The 18827-nt window shown below is 34.0% G+C and overlaps 1 protein-coding gene across 2 annotated transcripts in view; it reads left to right on the top strand.

Moving 5' to 3' along the window:
* LOC149781660 (G protein-coupled receptor dmsr-1-like) overlaps positions 1-18827 on the top strand; it is a 416747-nt gene that overhangs the window by 273927 nt on the left and 123993 nt on the right. For both annotated transcript variants that reach the window (XM_089935735.1, XM_089935736.1), the window contains exon 3: positions 17635-17676. The gene's annotated coding sequence lies outside the window, so the exon portion shown is untranslated. The remainder of the gene's footprint in view (positions 1-17634; positions 17677-18827) is intronic.

Raw genomic sequence — 18827 nt, 5'->3', positions numbered from 1 at the left:
CTATATACTTTTCTAACTTTAAAGAATACACTGCATATATCAACACGTGTATGATATTAATACGTTGTTTAATTTCTAAAATATATCTTTCTTTCACGAATTTCGCTATGTCGTATTAATTACAAAATAAGACGTAACTTAGAAACATAGCTTCACATTTGATATAAGCAGATTTATAGATAATGTGTGCTTGGGTCTCGTTAAATGCACCCCGCGTTTTAATTTCGTTTGAAAGTTTTAACCATTAAGTACATACAATTTTAGAAAATTTCCGTTAAACGTGTGTTGCATTTTTGCATCCAGAGGTGGAACATCACTTGAAGTGAACATTAAATGGAACTATTTCTTGCGTTTTGTTGTGACCTTTGTTTTTTTGTTTTTTTTTGTAATGCTCCAGATTTCATTTTCCTAAGTTCCCTGATTTTGTCACCTCTTTCTTGTGGTCATCCGAAAAGCAATGAACAAGCTTCACAAATGTTATTCATTGTTGCAAATCCTACGGAATCTCAGCATTTGTGATTTAATACTATTCATGACGGTCTTATGTGGATGCAAACTATTTTAATGTTACCATAGAAACATTACTCCTGTCGATAAAGGTATTTCCTTTGAATATGATTTCATTAAAGAAGTCCACATTTTCCTTACTAATTTAATTGTAACTTTAATCGATGAATGATGGCTATGTATGTATTTAAAAATCATTTTTATTCTTACAAATGGGTCCAAATTAAACAATATGATCAATGAATATAACATAAAAAATGAAAGACTTTGCTCCTTGACAAATATTCTTTCTCCCAATCAGCACATTTAATGATTTCATTAGCTGGATTAAATTTCCTTATCATAGGAGTACCATTTCTTTGGAGATAATATTTTAATTAAAAATAAAGCCGTTGCTTGCAACACAGTTTTTGTAAATTTAAATGTTTCTGATCAGATCCATTTGGTTTCGGATTTCCAAACACGACCTTTATAAATGCAGCCAAGTCATAATCATAGTCGATGGTGGAATAAAGGCTGCCAATATATGATGTAAATAGAACGCAGTTTTGGAGTTTTCAATTTCCTCTAATTTTCCAGTAAATCATTTGTGAATTTAACGTATGAAAGCTGTCTTTTAGCTAAAAGGAATATGTACAAATCTATTCATCTGGCAGTATTTTCGTAAAAACAGTCTATGAGCCAGAGGATTTTGGAATGAACTAGTCGAATGGGCCCTGAATTATTTTAAATGAACTAGTTGTATGCATTGGTCCTGAATTATTTGGAATGTACTAGTCGAATGGACCCTGAATTATTTGGAATGAACTTGTCGAATGCATTGGCCCTGACTTATTTGGAATGAACTAGTCGAATGGGCCCTGAATTATTTGGAATGAACTTGTCGAATGCATTGACCCTGAATTATTTGGAATGTACTAGTCGAATGGGCCCTGAGTTATTTGGAATGTACTAGTCGAATGGACCCTGAATTATTTGGAATGAACTTTTTAAGTGCATTGGCCCTGAATTATTTGGAATGAACTAGCGAATTCCTTTGTCAAGACAAAAACATTTTTTACGTCTAACCTCTACTGCTGTACCATGATAACTTCTGTTCGAAAGAGTTTGACGACTAATAAGATCAGCAGATGAAAACGACCGAGCACGTAATGAACTTGCTAGCAAGTGAACAAGCAATTAAACGAAAAGAAAGACACACAAAGATAGATAGATAGATAGATAGATAGATAGATAGATAGATAGATAGAGGGAGGGAGGGAGGGAGGGAGGGAGGGATGGACGGAGGGAGGGAGGGAGGGAGGGGGGAGGGAGGGGGTATGGAGGGAGGGATGGATAGATAGATAAATATATAGACAGATAGATAAATGCATACATACATACATACATACATACATACATACATACATACATACATACATACATACATACATAGAAGTAATCAACCCTTTCAGTACATTCATCTACTAATAAATTAATCAAGCGAAGATTCCTTTCCAAGCTTGTAAATTGGCTATATACAATTTTCAGCCTATATTTATTATTTATCATTAATTCAAGTTCAGTTTAGTTGATTTGTTGTATAATTACCTGAAATTTTCTTTCACCTTTACCCCGCGAGTTTTCGTGTCCCATTGGTTTTGATATGAGAATTATTTATTCCTTTGATATAGTAAATACCATTATACCCCCCCCCCCCCCGCCTGTGATATGTTAAGTACCATTGACCCCCACCCCCATCCCCGAGATATGGTAAATACCAATAGCCCCTTAGCCTGTAATGTGATAAATACCATTAGTCCTCAAATCTGTGAAATTATACATATCATTAGCCTTCTAGCCTGTGATATTATAAATACCAATAGCCTCCTAACCTCTGATATGATAAATACAATTAGCCTGTAGCCTCTGATATGATAAATACCATTAGCCCCTAGCCTGTGATATGATAAAAACCATCAGCTCCCTAAGCTTTGATATGATAAATAAAATTAGCCCCCTAGCCTGTGATCTGGTAAATAATATTAGCCCCCTAGCCTGTGATATGATATATACCATTAGCCCAATCGCACGTGCTATGATAAATACCATTAGCCCCTAGCCTCTGATCTAATAAATACCATTGGTCCAATAGCCTGTGATATGATAATTACCATTTGCCCCTAGCCTGTGATATAACAAATACCATTAGCCCCATAGCTTTGATATGATAAATAGCATTTAATTCCCATTAACCGTTGATGTGGTAAATACCGTTATTCTCCCCCCCCCCCCGGCCTTTTATATGATACGAATCATTCACTCATGTGTGAAATATAGAGACTTACTGGCGAAATAATTTGTATAATTTTCATTCCTATGACTTCAGATGTGAAAAATGTATCGTTACATCTTTTCATGTGCAAAATATAAGATTGCCATCAGGCCATGCGATGCTTGATTGCCGATACCTACAAAAGTTGTACCTGCAAAAATATAATTTTAAAAATCTTGTTAAAATATGATTTTGGTACCACACGATGAAATATATCAGGTTTTAACGCAGGAAAAGAAAATATCGTCTATTTTTTATATACTCTAGTGTGAAATATGCACTTGTTGACGAAAAAAATTCACATATTTTTTAATTCCTTTATTTTCACATATGAAAAATATATCCTTACATTTTCAAATGCAAAACGGTACGATTACCCATCATGCCAAGCGACGCTTGTTTGTGTGTACCTACAAAAGTTAAACCTGCAACAACAAAAAAGGAGTACTTTTTGAGCTAGAAAACATTAATTGAAACCGCCTTACATTTATTTTGATGTGTGTGCCTACAAATGTTGTACCTGCAACAACAAAAAACGAATACTTTTTGAGCTAGAAATAAATTTATAGAAACCGCCTTACATTTCATACATAGAAATTAAACTTTGATAAAGAAATTTGACCAGACGCCGTTTGTGTCTCTCAGAAGCTATTTGCCCTTGCTTCCTTGACAACAAATAAAATCCCGCTGTGTTGCATTGCTGAATCCGACTTGCCTTTTTTGTCTTTCAGAAAGTGTCAAATAGTTTCAAAGATATTGTGCCTAACAGTGAATTTGATCTTCTAACATATAGTTTGGAACATGTTCGGTATTTAATAGAAAGAAAATTTTCTTTCCTAGAAAATCTTTGCCTAGGTTAATGCCGGATATATTTGATCTTGTGGTACCAAAACCGAAATATTTTAACGAGTGGAGAATCCACTCGTTAAAATATCAATTTTTTGGGTACCACACGATGAAATATATCCAGTATTAATGTTGGAAAAGATAATATCCTCCATTTATTCCGTAGTTTTTGAAATGGCAATTACCATATAGTCACCCTAGCCTTTGATATGATAAAAACAATTTGGTGCCCCTGGCCTTTGATGTGTTATAATGCTTAAGAGTACACGATAAAAGCAATGAACATGAAAATCATTACTAGAAATTTGGAAGCTACCATGGTGTGAGCAGTGATGTGAAATAACCATTATACATAACATGTGACATACAGAATAGAGCACTCCTTCCGGTAGATCAAACCTTGATTCATCAGATCGTACAGTAAGTTCACAAATGTTATCGTCATGGAATTTCTCATAAATCTGCAAACGGTATTGATTCAAGAATTATAGCTTTTGGAGAGAATTTGATAGTCCTAAAGCAAAAATGACCTCTGGAGGAATTTGGTATAATCCAGCTTTCATTCTAATGTAAAAACCGAGGAGTAGATAACGTTTTTAAGTGAGCAAGCAAATAAAAAGTTCTTCTGATTGGGTCGGAGCCATGCACTAAAATGAGACACCAAGTAAGAACGACCATTACATTTTCGGGGTGGGTGATCTGGGATTTTATTTCGAAGCATGATTTTGTTCTTTTGTATTTTTTCTCCTTTATCTTTATATAATTTATTCTTTTCCACTAATATAATTCATATAATTTTTTTTTGTATTTCCTGAAACAGAACCAAAATACTTATTGAAGCTAGTGAAAGACCGAAATTTATTAACGAAAAAAAAAATCATAGTCAACCCCACCCACCCAAAAAGAGGGTCAGCCCATAAATTTTGACACCTGTTAGCAACATCTTTCTTAACTTGTATATTACTTGTTTGACTAAGAAAAATGTAAGGAGTTACAGATGAATAATCTCATTTACCAGCTTTGTACTATAAGAAACTGTTCATGTTTGAAGCATGACTATTAAAAACGTCTCTTGAGAGCCAACAAGAGAATAGTAGGTATAATTTTGCAATATTAATAATCTTGTTTGACCAATGTCATGAAATTTTTAAAACCAGGTTTCATTTTTATATTGAAAACTGCAACAACAATAGAAAAAAAGGTCTCTTCGTCTTCTTATTTTATAAAAGGACGCATGTTAACGGAAATTTCTTAATATCTGCAGGAAAGCTAAGTGTCTTTAAAATTTAACCACATGAAATGGCAGGTACCTAGAAGGATGCTCATTAGTGAATATATATCTCAACATTCATATGGAAATCTGGTGACTTTCTTTAATTGGCTTCAAAAGCAAGACAGAGTACATCGACTGGATTTGTGGTCATTATAACACACTAGGAAAATATCACGTCCTTGCCCGAAGACTTATCGAGACCTGATTTGCGGATAATGAACGCTAGTGTTAGCTTTTGTTTGAGATCAAAAGTTATTCTCTCCAAATACGATCATTATTACAAAACAACCATATGACGGTGTCAGAGAATTGTCGATCTACGTCGGCGGTTTTTGGACAGCAGGTTGCCTGATCTTAGATTCATATGACACTGTCGAACAATGATTTTCAATCGATTCGGTGGTCTTTTGGACAGCAGGCGGACTGACATGGATGTTTGCGACAGTGTCAGAGAACTGATTACCTATCTTTTTCAGCGAATTTTGGACAATAATCGTGCTGAGTCTAGTCTCGTATCATAGTGTGAGAGAACATAATTGCCAGTCTATGTCGGTAGTCTTTTCGACAACAGCCGAGCTGACTCAAGACTCATTGTGAGAGAGCTTGAAAACTGCTGACATCGATTAGTACTCATTTCTCTTTCACTGTCATATGAATCAAACGACAGGCTGCCTGTTTTCCAATGAATGATCTGTGCCATCTGTCTTTGGAAAACAGGCAGCCTGTCGTTTGATTCATATGACATTGACAGAGAAATTAGTGCTGATCGATGTCAGCAGTTTTTGGACTTCTGGCGGTTTGATTCATTTGACAGTGACAAAGAAATGAGTACTGGTCGATGTGAGCAATGTTTAGACAACTTCGGGGCTGGGGGTGGTTGTCGTTTGATTCATATGACTGTGTCAGAGAAATGAGTACCGATCGATGTCAGCGGGGTTTTGAACAACGGGGAGCTGTCGTTTGATTAACATGACAGTGAAAGAGAAATGAGTGCCTATCGATGACAGCATTGTTTGGACAATGTGGGAGTCGAATGCTAACGCTAGACTAGCTATGCTGAATGACACTTACTTTGGTTTAGTTGAAGTTCTTCCCTACTCGTATCTCTAGTAACCCAAGACAGACATCCAACATACGCTCCCTCTTCATTTTGCCAAAGACAAACCGTCGCATGTTAATAGTATATACTTTATTCCACATGAACACTGTGCTGTAGAACAGACTCCAATGGAATCTATTACAGATCTTTACTTTTCAAGCTGAAAGTGTGTATGAAAAGTTATCAAAGAATTTTGAACATGCTACCCCTTATTATCCTGGTTGCTTTTATCTCCGTGTCCTGTAGGTACCATTTAACATTGTCGTTATATCAATACTGAACATCTCTCCTAATCAATTATGTCACCACACCAACTCTTATCTTTTCTATGGCTATTGTACGTCAGTCTTAATGTACATTTTCCTAAAAACATTTCTATCACAGATGTACAACATCACTAATCTTTCTATCACGACTGTACATTTTCCCCTATTTTTTTTCTATCACTGATGTACAACATCCCTAATCTTTTCTATCTGTAATGTACAACATCAGTAATCTTTTCGATCACCAATGTACATTTCCTCTAATTTTGTTCTATCACTAATGTACAACATCTCTAATCTTTCTATCGCTACTGTACCTTTTCCCTAATTTGTTTCTATCACTAATGTACATCATCTCTAATCCGTTTTATCGCTACTGTATATCAATCTTAATCGTTTATATCACTAATCAGTTTTGTCACTACTTTATCATCCAGAATCGGTCATGTCGCTACTGTACACCATACCTTATTTATATCGTTGACGTACACCATACCTTCTATTTTCTATCGCTAATGTATATCATGCCTAACATTTTCTATGTCTACTGTACACCATACCTTATTTATATTGTTGATGTACACCCTTCACGTTTATATCGTTATGTATATCATACCTAACATTTTCTATGTCTACTGTACACCATACCATATTTATATCGTTGAAGTACACCATACCTTCACTTTTTATCGCTAATGTATATCATACCTAACATTTTCTATGTCTACTGTACATCGTCCCTAATCAGTTCTGTCATTACTGTACATCATATTTAATGTTTTATATCGTTCAAGTACATCATGCCCAATATGTTCTATCGCGACTGTACATCATTTCTAATATTTAATATTACTAATCTATATAATCCCTAATATTTTCTATCGCTTCTGTATATTATCGCTTATCTTTTCTATAGGTAATGTACATTATCTTTAATCTTTTCTATCGCTATTGTACATCATTGCTGATCATTCCTTTTGGTAATGTGCTTAATCGCGAATCTTTCCTATTGCTAATGTAGAGCATATCTGATCTTTTCTGTCGCTCATGTACATCATCGCTAATCTTTTCTTATAGCTAATGTACATCATCACCAATCTTTTATCGCTCATGTACATCATCGCTAATCTTTTCTTATAGCTAACGTACATCATCACTAATCTTTTCCTATCATTGAATGTTCATGATCCCTAATATATTTCTCATACCTTGATCATTTTACTAACAAAATATGGCACGCAGCTGCATGCAAAGTTCAGAAACGAATGATAGATATAAAGACAGACAGAGAGAGAGAGAGAGAGAGAGAGAGAGAGAGAGATAATCTACAGTTATGTATCATTGTTAATCGCAAAGATTAAATGATTCACTATCATAAAAAATGTGACATTAATCATTGGTTAGGGACTAATGAATCAAGCATTTATTGTACGATTTCCTGATCTCGAGAACCGTTGTATTTAAGGAATAAGTAAAACTGAGATAAAACACGATGTCGCAATGTCCACGTCAGCATTAGATTCCAGCAAATGGTACCTTAGTTCGAAGATCTTTCAGACAGCCATGGTCAAATCGAATGTGTACACTGTTCACAGTTTAATGTCTTAACGTCCTAGGACCCTATACGTAGCATAGTAAATTCTTTTTCATTTTATTTCAATGACGTCAAGTGTTACAGCAAGTGATAAGTAATGTTAATATTTGGTAAAATTTGTTTATTTCGTTCTTCCTTCTTTCTTTATGAATCTCCTTCCTTTTCGTTTAGTTCCTGTTTTCGCAATGAACATTAGTGTACTCATCGTAGTTTGAAGAAAACAATTAAAACAATTCTACAGCAGAGGCATTGCGGGAAATGCCTAATGATAGCAAATGAAAATAAAAAAATAAACCAATTTCTTTCAACACGGAAAGCAGTTTTTAAAGATCTTTATTGCCGATAAACGTCTGCTTTGATAATTTAAAGTAAATTAAGTTAGTTCTCGTTGTGTGAAGTGTCTTTTCGTATTTTAAAGACACTGCTGTGACGGTAATATCCAAAGTCTTGTATTGCAATAAAGCGAGCAATTATAATAATGACATTCTATTCTCCTCTGAGAAAATGTATCAGGAAAGCCTCCATCTCTTGGTACAGCACGTAAACTACACAATACTGAAATACTTGAAACAATTTAGTTATATCATTTTGCTACACGCACATTCTAATTTTTTCTATTCCTTTTTCTGCTTATGATACAGTACAATCCGTATTAACACTATCATATGAAAAAACAAAAAATTTCAAGAAATTGCCTGTTTTCTTAGAAACGAAACACCGTTGCAATGCAAACACTACATCCAACAACTTTGTCAAATACAATGCAAAGAGGCAAAATCTAAAGAAAATGTAAATCGATAATATTGCTAGTTGGAATAAGATCATATATCCTTAATTTTCTGCGTGACTGGGGTCTTAGTTAATTAAACTCTGATTTCGATGTAAATGTTTTCTGGAAATCACTTTATCCAGCAAAAGCGAATGTGACTAAGCAAATTCAGAACTCCATTGAATTGAATTTGAATTATCCTTAATTATGTTTTATTTGAGATAAATTAAGTTCTTAGCAATATTAATTCTGCGTGGATCAATATGGCTGCACACGGACTATGTGTTATTCTAATACAAAAACAAGTAGATTGTATCCACTAATGAAATATCAAAAGATGACATTTATGCTCTATAGAATGCATATGAGATGCTGCAGAAATCACACAGAATTACATGTCTTTGCTCTTGTTTCTTTTTCTTTTTCAAGAACAAAAAAGATTTATTCGCATTTTAATGATCACTGCTTTGGCTTCCTTTTTGGGCAGACCTATTTTTATCTTTGTAACCCTGTTTCCTGTGTCTGCCAGCACGCTTCTGTTGAACCCAGCGAAAAATCGATTGCACTGTAGTTGGAACAATGACGTCGCACCAGTAGAACATGGTACACATGACATAACAAACAACAAACACGTTAAATCAAACATAATTTGCAAGGAATAACAACATACCATAATACATAGATAGCATGGAACAGAACACTTAGCTCATGACTTATAAATAAGTAATGCGTTTAAAAATTGTAGTACCTAAAACTATATATAGATGACTAAAACATGCAGAATATAATCTGAAGGATGTCAAAAATAGGTCATGTGATATATAATATCGGTTAAAATCGAAATGTAAATTAAATTAAAGAGCAAACAACCACTTTGGGACCAAGGGTACGCTAAGTGCAGATTAAGCCTTATTTGAACAGAAAGAAGCTAACAGTAGTAGGACACTTTATGGTAGATGAGACTAAGAAGAGTAAAAACAAAGCGATAACACAGATATTAAGTTTCGTCACCATTACACGAGCGTTCTTGTTGTTTGGTGAGTATTTATTTGCATATATTAAATTTATATTAAATTTTGTCATTCCATAATAAATCAATGGTCTGATTGAATTAAAATTTGATTGTTTTGTAAAGTGATAGATAGCACATCATATGGAATCGCAACTGCATATCAAAAAGTTTCCTTCGCCATCTGTTGAAGTTTTAATTCGTGGAACATCTAACATGTTTGAGTGTCTAAAATTGTATTTAATGTGTTTAAAATACATCAGATCATCCAAACATTTTGAGAACACCTATTCAGAATTTGCAACGTCTCTTGTGCCAAAAGGACCTACGTCAACGCACCTTTAGGGTTTTCATTCTTGACGTTACTGTTTGTGATAACTGCTTGTATAAAGATCAGACTCAGTCTCAGAGAACGTTTTCAAGTCATCTTCAGGTCATTGTAGAATGCCGGGCAAAGGGGCTGAAGTTGAAATTGGAATGTATGTAAGATTGTCAATTTGTTGAGTCTAATTAACTAGAAGACTTCCTAGTCAGCTAAAATATACTGTATTCAGGACTGTCGTTATGAACGCGGGAAATCTGCTGCTCTGTATTCGTCTGTTATTGTAATCTCAGCTAGTTGAATGTGCTACTAGCATTGTTTCTGTATTCTGTATACTCCACACTAAAATATTATTTCATGAGATGATCTTTCCTGTATTGATCATGTCTACTTATGTGGCGCTGATTATATTTTTTGGCATTCTGTTCCATATGTCATCTACTCGACTGGTGAAATAATGCTTCCACAGGCCAAGATGGCAACGTTCTTCATCGGAACTTTTAATTTGTTGCCACTAGTTGTGGTATTGGGGTTTAGCTTAAACAACTCGCCTGCTGCCTTGCGATTATAAATTCCAGAAATATATTAAAAGTCCCCATCGTATCTTCAAGGTATTTTAGAGTTGATAATTTCAGAATCCTTAGTCACTCTTAATAAGTTTTAGAATTTAGTTGCTGTAAAAATTTCTTATATGTGCTATAACAATTCGGTAGCTTTTCGTTATACATTTTCTATTGATTCAGTGTCTTTCTTTTTATTTCGTATCCACAATCTATTTGCATATTCTAAGTAAGGTCTGACGAGGGATTTGAATAGTAGACAGAAAAATGTATAGTCTGGGAATATAAATATTCGTATTTTGACAATTTCTTCACCGTTTATGATGACAGTATTCATGCTAAATGACTTTTTATCCATAACTAGTGACTGAAACCTTTCGGGGTTGGCTTGCATTTTGTTCATTTAACCATCCAACCAAAATGTTGAACTCTCTTCTTCAAGTGTATCAATCAAACTGTCCAAGTCTTGGTGTCGAAAGGGATAATTTGTGTCATTTGCATAGTTATATAAAGTGTCATATTTAAAAAAATAGAAATATTATGATAAAAAAAATTAAAGAGTAAACGTTTGATGATTGACCCCTGTGGAACCCCTGTTTTGCATTTCAGCCCAGCTACTCAATACACACTGCATGTTAAGTTGCTGCTTTCAATTTGACAGAGAGCTCAGTACGAGACCCACTGAACCGTCTGACATACCATAAACCCATCGCTTGCAAATGAGGATATCACGAAACTGTCAATAGCCTTAGATACATCCATCAGAGTTACAGCTACATAGTTCTTCAAGTAAACCCAACGTAAAAGAGTGGTCTAACATCCATGACCATTAATAAAAAGCACCCAAATAGTTGTTCAAAATGTCCTCAATAAATTATGCTGTCTGAATTTTAATTCAGTTCTCAAGCAATCAGAATATAATTGGTACATTTCTGACTAGTCTAACATTACTTTTATCGGGCAATTTTTTTCTATTTGAAAATAGAAACCAATTTAACTTTCTTCAGACGATCAAAAACATATATGACTGTAAAGGGTTGTAAATTAGATCTGTAACCTGGCTAAAAATGATTGGCGTCCCAGCTTATAAAACGTTAACATGAATGTGTCCCCCACCCGACTCCATAGCTGTTTCCAAATTAAAACTTCGTATTCTTTAATACCTTTCTTCATTGGTAACCTGCTAAATTTCCAAAATTGTATCTATGTAATATTGTCCTTAATGGCCCTTGTAGGTTGATAAGTTTAGTGGTCAAAAGAGACATCCTTGCTAACGTTTAACACCGCACTTACATACCAATTATGGAAGATTTCACACATTTCCCTTCCGGTGCTTGCAAGTTTCTTATTTTCAACACAAATGTTATTCTCACCATCAGAACATTTATTGCAAACAAGGCGTTAAGACTTGTTTGCAATAAATGTTCGATGGTGAGAATAAGATTTGACAAGACGTTGCTAGCGTTAACTTCCCTAGGATAATCTTTCAAAAATTGATGCTATCAGGAACTTATTCTTTCTTATTTTTTACCAGATTTATCTGCTTCCTATATCTTTCCCAGGAATTGCATGATCTGTACCAAATGTATTTTGTAAACGTTATACGCCCAGCGTATACAGCTTTCCTTTGCTCTCTCTTCATATCCGGTGATGGTTTCATACGTGGATGTATGTGCTTTATTGAAGTATGTTTGTCTGTAACATTTATCAGCTTTTTCAAAAAATGAACATGGTAAAATTGTTCGATTATGAGTCAATACTGGAAAACAGAGGCAGTAAATCGAGCATTATTTAAATCATTTACAAAGTAAATCACATCAAAATCGTTAAAACTTCCATACGACATATTGTTTCTGGTTGAAGAATGTACAGTGTCGCTTACAAAGTATTAAACGAAAAACAATCCTTTTATGTACCTATAAAATTAAAGCCATCTAAGATCATACTTGTTAAACTTTGTAATGTATCAAATTAGAGCAATCTTAAAATCCTATTAGTAGTATTTTCGGAATGTATCAAATGAAAGCCATCATAAGATCATATTAATTTTTTGAATATTTAACACTAAAGCCATCTTACATTACTATAAGCAAAATCTTTGGAACATTTAAAACTAAATACATTTAACGATACCATTAGCAAAATGTTTGGAATATATAAAATGAAAGCCATCTTGCGATCCTGTTAGTAGAATCTTTCATATACAATTAAATCAAAACACGTGTTCTAATATAATGTTCATAATTAAAGAATCTTGACGATTTATAGTCTGCATTTCTCCAGGGCTTGATTACTTTAAGTCGGGATAACACTATGGCTGGATTACTCTTGAACTGGATCACTGAAGGATTTGATTACTCTATGGATGGATTACTCTAAGACCAGATTACTAAGAGCATGAGAAAATATAATCGCTTGTTTGCATTTCAGCTATATTACACACATAAAGAAGCAATTCATTCATTGTTCATTGACAAGTAATACTTCTCCTGAATGTTGATTGTCTTGAATAATCAATACGCAATACAAACGTTTTCTAAAAGGGTGGTTAATGTGTCAGCAGAACCCGAATTGTCATTATTTTAATGGGACTAATAGAAAATGGATAGCATTGCATTCATATGGAGAAACATAATGAATTTCGAACCAAGTCATCCCGCTTTGTATCAGTTACCCTGTGTCTCTACAGAATTCACTTTTACCAATGTATGGAATATAGCCTCTTAAAACTATGGACGACTTACAGTAAGGTTTTATTCTGTGAACTAAATACAATCTGCTCTTCGTCAATTTATTCGTGTGTGCGTGTGTTTGTGTGTGTGTGTGTGTGTGTGTGTGTGTGTATGCGCGCGCAGACTTCCATATTTGCATTTCAGTTTTGTAGCTCTCATATGCTTAATATAGAAACCATATTAGACAGAATACATTCCAAGAATACTATTTGACCAAGTTCTTTAGCAGATCTGTATTTTTGGTTGATTTGTGATAATTCCAATTTTTATGAATTGATCGCGTTTTCTACAATATGTTGGATCTAAACGGTCACGCGATACTGACCTGGAATTTTTACACATCGATAAATTCTGTTGACTACTTTTGGTTCCCTGTTTCTATGTCATTTGATGTAATGTTTTATCTATATCAGCGCCTTACACCCTAATAATAACAACAAGCCCAAACTCACATACTTCTGTGATTTCCGATAACAATGTACAAATCCCAGATTAAAATCGACCATTAAAAGTTAAAACAGTGCAACTGTAGAGACCTACCTGCACTCCATCATTCACCCCTTTTACTGAAGAAGGAAATGGCAGTCTTTACAAGCCAATCTTCGGAATTTATTGTATATTGCTTCGACAATATGTCAGAGCAGCTGTTATTAAAGGTCAAGGTCATATGTCAAGCAAAGGATCTCACTAAAAATTAACACCATTTTGCTTTTGATTGCAAGATCGAAATGAGTAGAAAGTAACAACAAAGGATACTATAACAATACGTGTCATACGCAAGCATACTTTTAGAAAAAAAAGAATCGCCTAGTTTAAATAGCATCAACCATCTTTATGTATATATTAAAATAATGATCATAACAATATATTGCTGACATGGCCTTCTATTATACTCTACCCAATAATACTGTTAAAAAAATCGACGGTTCTCAGCTAGCGAGGAACGGGCTATATATTATGTCGCAGGTTAGAAGCTAATGAAAGAAAACTTCGATCTAAATAAAAGTGAGTATTTTGTTGAGGAAATCTGCTGATCTGATGACAGAAAGGAAGTAAATTGGAAAATACGGATTAAATGATCATGGTTGGCTATTTATCGATGTGTAAATGTTACCTAATTCTTCACAAGGTTCAAATAAAGTCCTTCGGACTTTATTTACTTTGTGAGTGATTAGATAAACAATACACATTGATAACTAAACAACCGTGATCATTTAATCCATATATTGAGTGATTGAACTTTGTCCATAATTTAAGATAGGAGTTTGGGCCCACCTTACTAATAACATTTTCTAAAACGTGTTTGGTTCCAGACATCGGTTTTCCCTACGGGAAACTGTTAAATTGATTGTTGCGAGGTAGTTTATTAAAATTAAAGCGGATAGACTTGACACTGTGTACAAATTGGATGGAAATTTCCGTTGCATCACAAGTCATGTGACATTTTGTATATAATGTAATTTACATAAACATTCTTCATTCCTACTATAACATCTGTCTTGTGGAATCAGTCTTTTAGTTGTGTTTACTTATAATTTGAGAAGATTTATTTATTTCAATTATTCATTTGAATTACAAAGTACTCACTGAATTTTCTTACTAAATGACTATTTTAGAATTATTGTGAATTCGTTTAAGGACATTTTGGATTATATCATTGTAATATATAAGGACTGTTAGCACATCGGAACATTCCATTATATTAGTATATCACCATATTCAAGATTGGAATTCATTCGAAACACCACAGCAATTCGTTCAGAACACTCTATAATTTGTGATTTGTTATAGCACGTTTAAGACTAAGTGGGACAGATTGTATTGCGAAAATTCTCAAAACTGTATATTTCTTTTAAATTTTTATTTATATTCTGGGTAAATAAATTATATATTGAATTTTACAAAACCTGTTGTTTTCGCTCATTTATGATACTCATTTTCAGACTATAATGTAATAATAATATAGGCTGCACGAAAAATAGTGATCTTACTTGAACAACACAAGTGAACCAAATATATTTCATAAAAGATTCAATTTGTGTACTGACGACCATGGGATTAAATTAGCCTCACCAAGGCCCTGTAAACCCTTTCAATTTGCTTTTTCTTCCATTTCTAAATCTAATCTTTGGGTCTTGAAAGACAACTTTTGGGTAAGATTCAATCAGCGAGAATTTTTTCCTCGTGATTTTTTTCTTTGCAGAGCATCACGCATTGCTGATTGAGAAATAAATTTTCATAACGTCTATTCCCGGCCAATTCTATAATAGAGACATGATGATCTTTGCACCAAAAAGATTACTCTGTCCATGCATCCAATTCATCAATAACTTTGCGATGCTAAGGATGAAAGAATTTCATCTTTCATTTGGCAGACGAGCTTGTCCGTTATGGAATTGAATTTTTCTTATTATGCGAACTTCATTTGATACAATCCAGACACAAAACGCCAAAATCAAAACATTTAGTGGCCCAATTGACCTTAAGGAATTGGCTGTTGATTTAATTAAGGGTATTTATTTGCATGGAGGGGAGGGGTAGCGTATGGAAAAGGAAATTATCTCTTTTGCTGGGTCACAAAAGTTGATGTGTTGTATTTCCATAGTTACGAAAATCGTTTTAACACTAAACTTTTCAAGCATAAACTGTCATAGGAATAGCCACTGAAAACATTCCTTACATTGTCCCATTCCAAATATGTCGGCAATACCTGTTGTGCTCAAAAAAAAAACTTGCAAAGGAAACAGACCGTGTAATTAAAACCATTGTCATAATCTCATGATTAGCTACATAATATTACTTATAAAAAATATGTTAATACATTTTTTTTAGACTTCCCTTTGATAAGAAACTGTATTTATACACAAGTCTGCATGAAACGCTATTCTCAACTCTACATAAAACGCTATTCTAACCGTTGTTGTTATCGAGTTCTTCTCTCCCTGACGTGAACACACCTTTGAAAACGTTCTCGAATTGAGAATTTACAATACATACGAAGCAGGAGAGGAAAAAACCAAAGATTGCGAAAACTGCTGGGAATGATGCATCATGTTCAGTCATCACTACTTACTTCTTTTCGTTATGGCAATCACTGCCAAGAACAAATGAGAACGGTAACGCGGCGTTTTGGTGAAATTTGGTCTACCCATTTTCTCGGCAAAATACTAGTCGAAATGGCGTGTGCATAAGATCTAATACGATTGTTAAGATAGTTGCACGGTATATAGACGCGTCGTGTCGTTCTGATTTTAAAATTCTAAATTCAGAAAGCCATAGGATACGATCTCAACCACTCTTGTGTTGAAACGGAACTATGGGAAGGTCTGGATGAAAAAATTAAGGAAATTACAATGCTGGCAAGCCATTCCTTTTCTCAGATATCCACGTCTTTGAATCTGAATAATGCAGCATAACATACGGACCGTACAGCGGTAAAAGGAGATTTGTGTTATTTTGTTTAGTTAACTCTTCATAGTTTGCCATTACAATACAGTTTAAAAACAGAACATCAGTTTAAGTCTTAAGTCACAGATTTTGCTGACTTTTCAGATTCGGGAAATCATATTCATTTTCCCTTTGTAGTTATCATAATACAGTTATTGCCAGATTCCGGAAGCCGTATTCGGATGCATCTGTTCTTATTGATATTCAATTAATGTGTGAATTTATTCCTGAGTTATCATGCTGATTCAAATATTTTAGAGTTTTGTTTTGTTGTTGCCTTCTTCAAAATAAATGAAATTATTTAAATAAAACAATACAAATACAGAAATATTAAATCATTCTTGCAGACCTTTAAGTCTTCAAACATATATTAAACTCTGAAAAAGTAGAAAATCAGAATTATGTAGTGCTAATTAGTAACATAATAGAAGAATCCGATAATCGATAAACCTCAGACGCCCGTTGTTGCCAAAGTAAAGGTCTTTATCCAATAATGCAAATAATATCCATAAAACAGCCTTAAGCCAGTCTCTGGGTTACAGAGATGGTAAATTTATAAATAAATGCATTGACTTTCACGCCTAGAGTGGTCATCAGTTATAAAAGGGTCAGCATCTCTGCACATGTATGTCCTCCCAAGCCATTCAAAATAGACCGTCAACCTAAAAACACGCCGATAAATGGGCAAATAGTCAAGATGATAATGTCACAACTTTATTCCTGAGAAAGTGCCGCACACCAAATTTTACAGCCAAACCAATGTTAATTTTGCGCTGCTCACCAGTTTTGTGGTTACACCCTTTCAATGTGAAATCAGTCCAAATCTAATACGTTATATTAGTAAGTCACAGTGTTAAATTTTATTGACTTTTCATTTTATTTATATTTTCTTTCAGTGGCCGGTTATCGAGACTTGTAAGTGAAAATAGAAGATTCATGTAAGTAAACAAAGTACGATTCCTATCCCAAACATACCTGCCCCATCCCCACCCCATCCCAATGAAACCATGAGCGAATGTGATGAATTCTGGCACTAAAAGCAAAATCAAGATCATGTAGGTTAGCAAAGAATGAAAGCTTAGGAGACAAGCTGGGTGTGATGCTGAGTCAGCTGGGAATACAAAATGCATGCACGTGTTACTGTCTACACAAGAAGCATTTGATTGGATGCGTGTTTTCATACTGGTCTTACTGTATACACAATTAGCAACTGATTGTGTGTATGCGTACTCGTGGTGCTGTATACACAAGAATCAGTTGACTGTCAGCGTGTATGTATGTACATGTCAATGCAAAGGCAATGCTCATTTTATTGACTGCGTGTATGCATCCTCATGTTAGTGCAGAAACAAGAATCATTTGATTGGCTGCGCGTATGTATGTTCCTATTACTGGAGACACTCACAAATGTACCCATAATGCAGTTGTAAATATCGTAGTTTTGAATAAAACATATCATCCTCTGGTCTTTGTGAATGTAAGTGCTACACACAGTATATAGTGCAGTACTTTTGAACTAAAAATGTATTACAAATGCATGGACAAGAGGAGATATAGATAAAAGGTTTGTTTTGAAAATTTGGTTTACTGTTTCGGGTTCATTTTACTTACGGTTTTTTTTGTCTAAGAACATGAATGTTTCTTAAGTATCTAACACTGTTTCATAACATCTACTGAAGTATTGTATTGCTTAATTTCGAATTCTTGCTAACTTTAGAAATCCGAATACTTATGTGAACTCTCCTCTCTCCCTCTCTCTCTCTCTCAATTTATATATATATATATATATATATATATATATATATATATATATATATATATATATATATATATATATATATATATATATATATATATATATGTGTGTGTGTGTGTGTGTGTGTGTGTGTGTGTGTGTGTGTTGCAGAAGACTCTATAAACTAATTGAAAATGACGCAAAGATATATAAAACTAATTAATGAATCGATTTGAAATAAAGGGATTTATAAGGTGAGGAAAGAAACTGTGCATTTCCTGAAACATTTTAATAGAAGATTTTTTACGATTCCTGAGTGGTTTGTCTTAATAAGTTTTGTAAAAGCCAATGTTT

Source organism: Sinohyriopsis cumingii, chromosome 15 (assembly GCF_028554795.1).
Source record: "Sinohyriopsis cumingii isolate HCF-2022 chromosome 15, ASM2855479v2, whole genome shotgun sequence".
Lineage (NCBI taxonomy): Eukaryota > Metazoa > Mollusca > Bivalvia > Unionida > Unionidae > Sinohyriopsis > Sinohyriopsis cumingii.
This window is presented reverse-complemented; position numbering and strand designations above follow the sequence as displayed.